Source organism: Anomaloglossus baeobatrachus, chromosome 6 (assembly GCF_048569485.1).
Source record: "Anomaloglossus baeobatrachus isolate aAnoBae1 chromosome 6, aAnoBae1.hap1, whole genome shotgun sequence".
Classification (NCBI taxonomy): domain Eukaryota; kingdom Metazoa; phylum Chordata; class Amphibia; order Anura; family Aromobatidae; genus Anomaloglossus; species Anomaloglossus baeobatrachus.
In genome coordinates, this window is record NC_134358.1 from 47465808 (window position 1) to 47475237 (window position 9430).

The window sequence follows — 9430 nt, forward strand, 5'->3', positions numbered from 1 at the left end:
GACCGCATAATTATATATACCCGTGTCTGTGCACACTTGTCTTGTACCTGTCATGGATGTGCGCGTGCGAGTGTTGCACCGCGGGTCCGCCTTCCTCCCGGCCGTCTCTGGGTGACTTGCTGCGCACGCGCGGGCGCTATGGAGACGCGTCCCTGCTCCCGCGCGTGCGCTGTGGTTATGACGGCGTGTGGAGGTTTCCGGATCCGGGGGTGCCATACGCGCATGCGCCGGCAATATCTGTTGACAGGATGCAGCTGTTTTGAGGGAATGAGCGGCTACTTAAACTAGCCGATTCATTGTGATCAGTCACTCCCTGATGAAGCAACCGCGCACAAGCTAGGTTATCTGTGAAACGTACGTCGGAGTTTCTTGGGGGACTTAACCCTTCCACACCTGACAAATCTCCTTGGTTGGATTTATACCTCTTGACTACATATTTTGGTATGTATGGGGTTCTTGCCAATGTTGTGTTCCCTCTGCTGCAGCAGTATGAGGTAAATTTTGACCAATGCCGATCCAGTGTATTGATACACGACTAGCAGTGAGGGACACTGGAATTGGCAGGACTCCATTTACAACCACTGTATATATAGTTGTCATATGCCTATTGAGCTGAGTGCACGCACATGTGATTCTCACTTCAGGTGATAAATGCCGTATTTGATATGTAGCCGGCCCGGCAGACTCCTTTGACACCCCCTGTCTTATACACATGTAAAGGGTTATTCATCAATGGTGTCTGCTGATGGTGCGGTTGCAGGCCTGATGAAATAAATGTACACATGTGCGGCTTTCCGCTCTGGGCATTAAAAGGTTATGTTTGACATATAACTGGCTTAAATAGGTGCTTTAGGCCTTCCTGTTCGATCTTTTCTTTATGTGAGTTTGCTGTACTGTTCTAAGTATATACAAGCGTGATATTTGTACATGACAGCACACAGGAAGGGGTTAGTCAGTAGTATTGCTCACCCTGTCTGATATAATCTCCATGACATTTTTTGTGGTCTTTTGATAGTACCTTTTACAAGTATCCTTGAAGGTTTTTGTCTGTGCCTTTTTTAACATCCCTCCTCTTGGCCTCTTTCTCTTTATTACAATATATATGTGTATTTTTTCTCATCAATTTTTATAAAGTAAGATACTAACAAAAATAAAATACATATATTGTGAAGCAGTTCTACTCGTTTTTCTCCTGTTTTCATTTAAACTAATCTCTATCTGACTGCTTTTTCCTGCCACGGGACACCTAGGTGGGCATTCCCAACCGCCTGGTCCCGCCCGCTGGTGTGTCTGTCCTTCCCTGGGAGGGTGACTAGGGTTTCAGGTCGGCTGTTTTTACCCTGTGTGGGATTGGTGTTCTACGGGGGCCTATATGTGTATCTACCTGGTTTTCCAGGGCGCTACACATGTGTGACGCCCTGGCCTATCAGGTTGTCACAGGGTATTGTGCAATCTGCCCTTCAACACAGTATTCACCCTCCTTGGTTACGGGTCCTGGTCCTTTGGTGTTGCCAACAGCTTAGCCAATCAAAACCCTAGGAACACTTTGCACTGTACCCACCAGACACACCATTGGGGGCCTGAAGGGAATAGGGCCGCCCACATGGGGGGTTGGTAGGGAAAAGCGGAAAAATGACAGTCAAGCTGAGGTGAAGTGAAGTGGCAGTGGAAGGAGAAGGAAGTGACTCTCGTGAGGAGAGGTCACAGGTGAAGTAGGGCTCCTGAGTACTAGGTGGCAGACGTTGGTCTGGGCCTGGTAGGAGCTGGAACACTGGTCGCAGGGGATAGTGTCAGGGGGCACGGACTGCCAAGGAGGGCGGCCGGCGGCCTTGAGCTATCACCGGGCAGCCACCAGGGCACGACGGGGTACATGGACCCTAGGCAGGGAAGTAGCTTCATGCAACCTGGTAATTTACCCGACAGGGGTGAAGACTTCAAGTATCATCCCCAACCTGCTCCAAAATCGGGGTACTAGCGCACCAATGGGATAGGACTTTCCCAATACAGTCCAAAGAAATCCTATGAGTGAACCCTGAGAGCAAGCTCACTCCGTTAGCCATACGGGTGAGCGGGACCCGAAAAGTTTCAGACTTGACGGTCCAAAGAAGAAAACACAGGTGCCAAGGAAAGGGTCACAGACTAACCGCAACACCAAGGACACGGACCCAAGTGTGCTCCCTCCCAGCTGCAGTGGTGCTCAGAACTCTGGTTTACAAACTGTCGGTGTGGTTATTTCTGGACTGAGTGAGCACACTAAAAAACCCTTCTCCTACCCCCAATGGCACCCCTAAATCACCATCACCGGGCTCCTGGGGCAAAAAAACCCTACCCACGGAGGGGTTAAAACACCTTCCTGCCATACCACCGCCACCGGGCATCCCCAACAGCAGCGGTGGTACCCTAACTTATAACACACCATGGGTGGCATCACAAACTTTCCTAATCCCGTGTATATACTCCCCTACCCTTTTTTAATTCGAGTGTCCGTGCGGACCCCCCAGGTCCGGAGATCCCTCTAGCCACCGCGGCTACGGATCCGAGCAGCTCAGCTGCTGCTACGGGGGCGGTACACATGCCCTCATCATCTCCTACCTAAACTACTCTAACATCCTCCTCTGTGTCCTTCCTGCTAACAGTCTCGCACCTCTCCAATCCAAATAATTGTCCTATCTCCTCTCTACTGCTCTTTTCCCCTCTGCAAATGCCTTCAATGGTTTCAATTCTCCAGTGTATCCCGCTCAAACTGCTAACACTGACCTACAAACCCGTCCATAATCTTTCTCCTCAATATTTGTCCAAACTAATCTCCCAATATACTTGAACACGTAATCTATGGTTCTCCCAAGACCTCCTTCTCACACTTGTACACTACTTACCCAAGAACCTCCAAGACTTCTCCCGAGTATCCCCCATCCTCTAGAATTCTGTGCCCCAACACGACCAGTTATTAGTGATGAGCGAGTACTAAAAAGCTCGGGTGCTCGAAGCTCGGGCCGAGACTCCCAAGATACTCGTGTACTCGGGCCGAGCAACGAGCCCAATGTTATCCTATGGGAGACCCGAGTATTTTTGTGAAATGACCCCCCGGCAGCATGGAGAAACCCTAAAAATGTCACAAAAGTCTCAGAAGAGTGCTCAAATGACATGGCAACAGCATGGGGAAGACCCCTTGAAGCATTTATCACTGAAAAGTCACAGCTGTGAACAATTTTGTCCGCGTTTTACGCCATTTTTACGGACTCACCAGAAAACCTTCCAAAATGACCCCAAAATGATTTTTCATGGCGGAAATGTTAAGGGCACATACCCAATAGTGAGATAGAGCTGGTGTATGTTACTTTTTGAGATTAATACATGAAAGATTTTACGTGAAAACATTGTGTGGCACTCCGATGTCCCTGAGAAGAGACGTACATGAAGGCCTCTTGAGTCTAATGTGCCCATTTTGAGGAAGTGAGTCTTTGTAGTATTTTCCTTTGCCAGGGCAGTCCAAAATTGTGAGGTTCACCAATGCCCCTGCATACAGACGTGCATGAGGGCCTGTAAACCTGAAGTGCCCATTGGAAGGAAGTGGGTCTATTGTAGTATAGCCCTTAGGCAGGGCAGCCAAAAATTGGGAGGCTCCACGTTGTCCCTGGGTAGAGACGTGCATGAGGGCCTTTAAACCTGAAGTGCCCATTGTAAGGAAGTGGGTCTATTTCAGTATAGCCCTTTGCCAGGGCAGCCAAAAATTGGGAGGCTCCACATTGTCCCTGGATAGAGACGTGCATGATGGCCTTTAAACCTGAAGTGCCCATTGTAAGGAAGTGGGTCTATTTCAGTATAGCCCTTTGCCAGGGCAGCCAAAAATTGGGAGGCTCCACATTGTCCCTGGATAGAGACGTGCATGATGGCCTGTAAACCTGAAGTGCCCATTGTAAGGAAGTGGGTCTATTTCAGTATAGCCCTTTGCCAGGGCAGCCAAAAATTGGGAGGCTCCACATTGTCCCTGGATAGAGACGTGCATGATGGCCTGTAAACCTGAAGTGCCCATTGTAAGGAAGTGGGTCTATTTCAGTATAGCCCTTTGCCAGGGCAGCCAAAAATTGGGAGGCTCCACATTGTCCCTGGATAGAGACGTGCATGATGGCCTGTAAACCTGAAGTGCCCATTGTAAGGAAGTGGGTCTATTTCAGTATAGCCCTTTGCCAGGGCAGCCAAAAATTGGGAGGCTCCACATTGTCCCTGGATAGAGACGTGCATGATGGCCTTTAAACCTGAAGTGCCCATTTTAAGGAAGTGGGTCTATTTCAGTATAGCCCTTTGCCAGGGCAGCCAAAAATTGGGAGGCTCCACGTTGTCCCTGGGTAGAGACGTGCATGATGGCCTGTAAACCTGAAGTGCCCATTGTAAGGAAGTGGGTCTATTTCAGTATAACCCTTTGCCAGGGCAGCCAAAAATTGGGAGGCTCCACATTGTCCCTGGGTAGAGACGTGCATGAGGGCCTCAAAACATTAAGTGTCCATTTTAAGGAAGTGGGTGTATTATAGTATAGCCCTTAGGCAGGGCAGCCAAAAATTGGGAGGCTCCACGTTGTCCCTGGGTAGAGACGTGCATGAGGGCCTCAAAACATTAAGTGTCCATTTTAAGGAAGTGGGTGTATTATAGTATAGCCCCTAGGCAGGGCAGCCAAAAATTGGGAGGCTCCACGTTGTCCCTGGGTAGAAACGTGCATGAGGGCCTCAAAACATTGTTCCCATTGCAAAGGAGCGGGTCTCCTGTCGTTGTAATGTCCATTCTGCAAAGAATGGGCGAAAAAATTTACCACTGGGGGTATACCTGAAACAAAGGCCTAAGTATTGCAATTTGTAACGGTCATCATCATGGTGGCGCATGAGGAGAAGGAGGAGGAGTCCAGCGATTATCCAAAGTCCAGAAGTGTGTACCCATGGGTGAGTGGAGGTACATGGCAAACTTTAAATTCCGCTCTCATTTGCTGGTGGTGTGGTGAAGTCTGGCCCAATCCAACCCTTGTTCATCTTGATCAGAGTCAGCCTGTCAGCATTTTCAGTTGACAGGCGGGTGCGTTTATCTGTAATGATTCCACCTGCGGCACTAAAAACACGCTCTGACAAAACGCTAGCAGCAGGGCAGGCCAGGACTTCCAAGGCGTAGAGAGCCAATTCATGCCACGTGTCCAGCTTGGATACCCAATAATTGTAAGGCACAGAGGAATGTCGGAGTACTGTTGTTCGATCTGCAAGGTACTCCTTCAGCATCTGGGCAAACTTAGGATTTCTTGTGGCACTACCCCGCACCTCAGGGGCTGTGGTACGTGAGGGGCTGAGAAAACTGTCCCACATCTTAAAGACTGTTCCCCTACCTCTGGCGGATTGGACTTGTGCCTCTCTCGGCTGTACGCCTCGGTTGTCCACTGATTCATGACCTATGCCGCTAGCGTTTTGTGAGGGGAATGCTTTGCCTACTTCCGTGAGTATGGCCTTCCGAAACTGCTGCATTTTGGTTGACCTCTCCTCCACGGGAATAAGAGACAAAAAGTTCTCCTTGTAGCGTGGGTCTAACAGTGTTACCAACCAGTAATGATTGTCGGCCAAGATGTTCTTAACGCGAGGGTCACGAGACAGGCAGCTTACCATAAAGTCAGCCATGTGCGCCAGACTCTTAACAGCCAGGACTTCAGTAGCCTGACCAACAAGATGACTGAACATGCTGTCCTCCTCCTCCTCCTCCTCCTCCTCCTCATCTACCCTGTCCTCTGGCCAGCCACGCTGAACCGAGGATATGACTGGTGTGCATGTCATATCCTCAATTTGGCCGGAGAGTTGCTCCATGTCTTCATCCTCCTCCTCGTCATAGTCCTCCACTGCACGTTGTGATGAGACGAGGCTGGGCTGTGTGTTATCACCCACACCCACTACTGTTTCTTGCTGCAACTCATCGCGCTCCGCCTGCAATGCATCATGTTTGTTTTTCAGCAGAGACCGTTTTAGAAGGCAGAGTAGCGGTATGGTGACGCTAATAATGGCGTCATCACCACTCACCATCTTGGTGGAGTCCTCAAAGTTTTGGAGGATGGTACATAGGTCTGACATCCATCTCCACTCCTCAGGTGTTATGTGTGGAGTTTGACCCATTTCCCGACGGCTTAGGTGATGCAGGTACTCAACAACTGCCCTCTTCTGCTCACATATCCTGACCAACATGTGCAGAGTTGAATTCCAACGCGTGGGGACATCACACACCAGTCTGTGAGCCGGAAGATGCAAACGGCGCTGAAAGCCGGCAAGGCCGGCTGAAGCAGTAGGTGACTTTCGAAAATGTGCAGACAGGCGGCGAACTTTTACCAGTAGATCAGACAGCTCTGGGTATGACTTTATAAACCGCTGAACCACGAGGTTGAGCACATGGGCCACGCATGGAACATGTGTCAGCTGGCCTCGCCTCAAAGCCGCCACCAGGTTCCGGCCATTGTCACACACGACCTTTCCTGGCTTTAGGTTCAGAGGTGTGAGCCAGTGATCTGCCTGCTGTTTCAGAGCTGTCCACAGCTCTTCTGCATTGTGGGGTTTGTCACCTATGCAGATTAGCTTCAGCACAGCCTGTTGCCGCTTCGCCGAGGCAGTGCTGCAGTGCTTCCAGCTTGTGACTGGTGTGGAGGGCACAGTGGATGAGGATGCGCAGGAGGAGGAGGAGGCTGAAGAGCATGACATTCCGGAGCTGTAGAGTGTTGGTGAAACACTGACTGAGGTAGGGCCTGCAAACCTTGGTGTGGGAAGGACGTGTTCCGTCCCTCGCTCAGACTGGGTCCCAGCTTCCACAATATTAACCCAGTGTGCCGTCAACGAGATGTAGCGGCCTTGCCCACAAGCACTTGTCCACGTGTCTGTGGTTAGGTGGACCTTGGGTGAAACAGCGTTGTTCAGGGCACGTGTGATGTTTTGTGACACGTGGTTATGCAACGCGGGGACGGCACACCGGGAGAAATAGTGGCGGCTGGGGACCGAGTAACGTGGGACAGCTGCCGCCATCAGGTCACGGAATGCTTCAGTCTCCACCAGCCTAAAAGGCAACATTTCCAGCGCAAGCAGTCGCGAAATGTTAGCATTTAGAACTGTGGCATGTGGGGTGTTGGCAGTGTATTTGCGCCTGCGTTCAAAGGTTTGCTGAATGGATAACTGAACGCTGCGCTGGGACAAGGACGTGCTTGATGATGGTGTTCTTTCTGCGTAGGCAACTGCAGGTGCAGGAGTGGAGGAGGCTTGTTCGCAGGCAGCATGGACAGAGGATTGGCTCGCATGCACAACCAGCGAAGACGTAGCAGTGACATCAGCAAGCACTGCTCCTCGACTCTGTTGTACTTCCCACAAAGTCGGGTGCTTGGCTGACATGTGCCTGATCATGCTGGTGGTGGTCAGGCTGCTAGTTTTGGTACCCCTGCTGATGCTGGCACGGCAGGTGTTGCAAATGGCCTTTTTTGAATCATCTGGATCCAACTTAAAAAACTGCCAGACTCGGGAAGACCTAACATTTGTACAGGCACCTTGTGTCGTCGTGTTGTCCCGGGGAACGGTTGCCTGACTTCTGCCTGGGGCCACCACCCTGCTTCTTACTGCCTGTTGTGATGCTACGCCTCCCTCCCCCTGTGCACTGCTGTCCTCGCTCTGCATATCCTCCTGCCAGGTTGGGTCAGTTACTGGATCATCCACCACGTCGTCTTCCTCTTCCGCACCCTGCTCCTCCTCCTGACTTGCTGACAATTGTGTCTCATCATCGTCCACCACTTGTTGAGACACGTTGCCAACTTCGTGAGAACGTGGCTGCTCAAATATTTGGCCATCTGTACAGACGATCTCCTCATGACCCACTTCAATATGAGCTGGCGAGAGGCCAGAATGTGTGAATGGAAACGTGAACAGCTCTTCCGAGTGTCCAAGTGTGGGATCATTAATGTCCGAGGAGGACGTGTACTCAGCCTGGTGGTAGGAAGGAGGATCAGGTTCAGAAATGTGCGGTGCAGTATCACGGCTACTGACACTTGACCGTGTGGAAGACAGAGTGTTTGTGGTGGTGCCAATCTGACTGGAAGCATTATCTGCTATCCAAACTAACAACCTGTTGACACTGGTCTTGGTTCAAGAGCGGTGTACTGCTGCGGTCCCCAAGAATTTGGGACAGGACGTGCGAGCGACTAGATGTGGCCCTTTGTTGTGGCGAAATTAGAGCTTGCCCACGACCTCGGCCTCTGCCTGCACCACCATCACGTCCACTTCCTTGTTCCTTGCCAATGCCCTTGCGCATTTTGCAATGCTGTGCACTGCTGACGTGTATATTCACTACTTGTGCGTTATATCAAAGTGTGTGGAAATTGCACACAAGTGCACCTGTACGCTGCCACCAACAGGCACACACGTGCGGTTTTAAAAACCAAGCACGGACGCAATAATAACCTAACAGGTTTTTTTGGGGAGCGACAATTACAGACAAGTCAGACACTATCTGGACTGTTTTACACTGTGTACACCAGCCCCAGATATGATGAAGGCTGGTATACGGTCACCACTACCCTGCCTGCCTGCCTGTATACTGGTACAATAGTCCTGACAAGGACTCTTTTGGTCACTAGCCTGTATTCAGACCTGGCTATACCCTGCCTGTATATAGCAACAATAGTCCTGAGAAGGACTCTGCTACTGTACTCCGACCTGGCTATACCCTGCCTGCCTGTATACAACTAGAATAGTCCTGAGAAGGACTTTTGGTCACACTGTTTGCAGCCCTGCAACTGAAAAAGCTATAAAGGGCCGCAAAGCTTTCCCTGAATCAGCGACACTCTCCCTACACTGACTGTCTGAATAGCTGTGAGCAGAGCACAGCGCGCCGGCCGATATAAAGGCTCGGTCACGCTGTGCAGGCCGGCCAATCACTGCAATTCCACAACTAACAGGGCTGTGGCATTGCAGTGGTCTGCCAGCCAATCCCTGCATGAGGGCTGGCTCTCAAAAGAGCGCCAACATGCAGGGATGAAGACCACGAGTACAGCACGAGTATCGCGAGATTACTCGGTCCCCGCCGAGCAGCCCGAGTACAGCGATACTCGTGCGAGTACCGAGTAGTGACAAGCATGCTCGCTCATCACTACCAGTTATCCATCACGTTTGGAACCTTCAGACTGAAGTTGAAAACCCATCTCTTCAAGAAAGTTACACCCGGCAATGACCCCGCTGCCACCTCACCACCACCGGAACTGCCACAACTCCTAACCTACTGTCTCCTTCTTCATCATCTTGTAGAATGTTTGTTCACAAGTCAGGGCCCTCTCCCCTCTATACCAGTCTGGAATCAATGCTGCTCCATAAGTAATAACAGTGATAGATAGATAGATAGATAGATAGATAGATAGATAGATAGATAGATAGATAGATAGATAGAG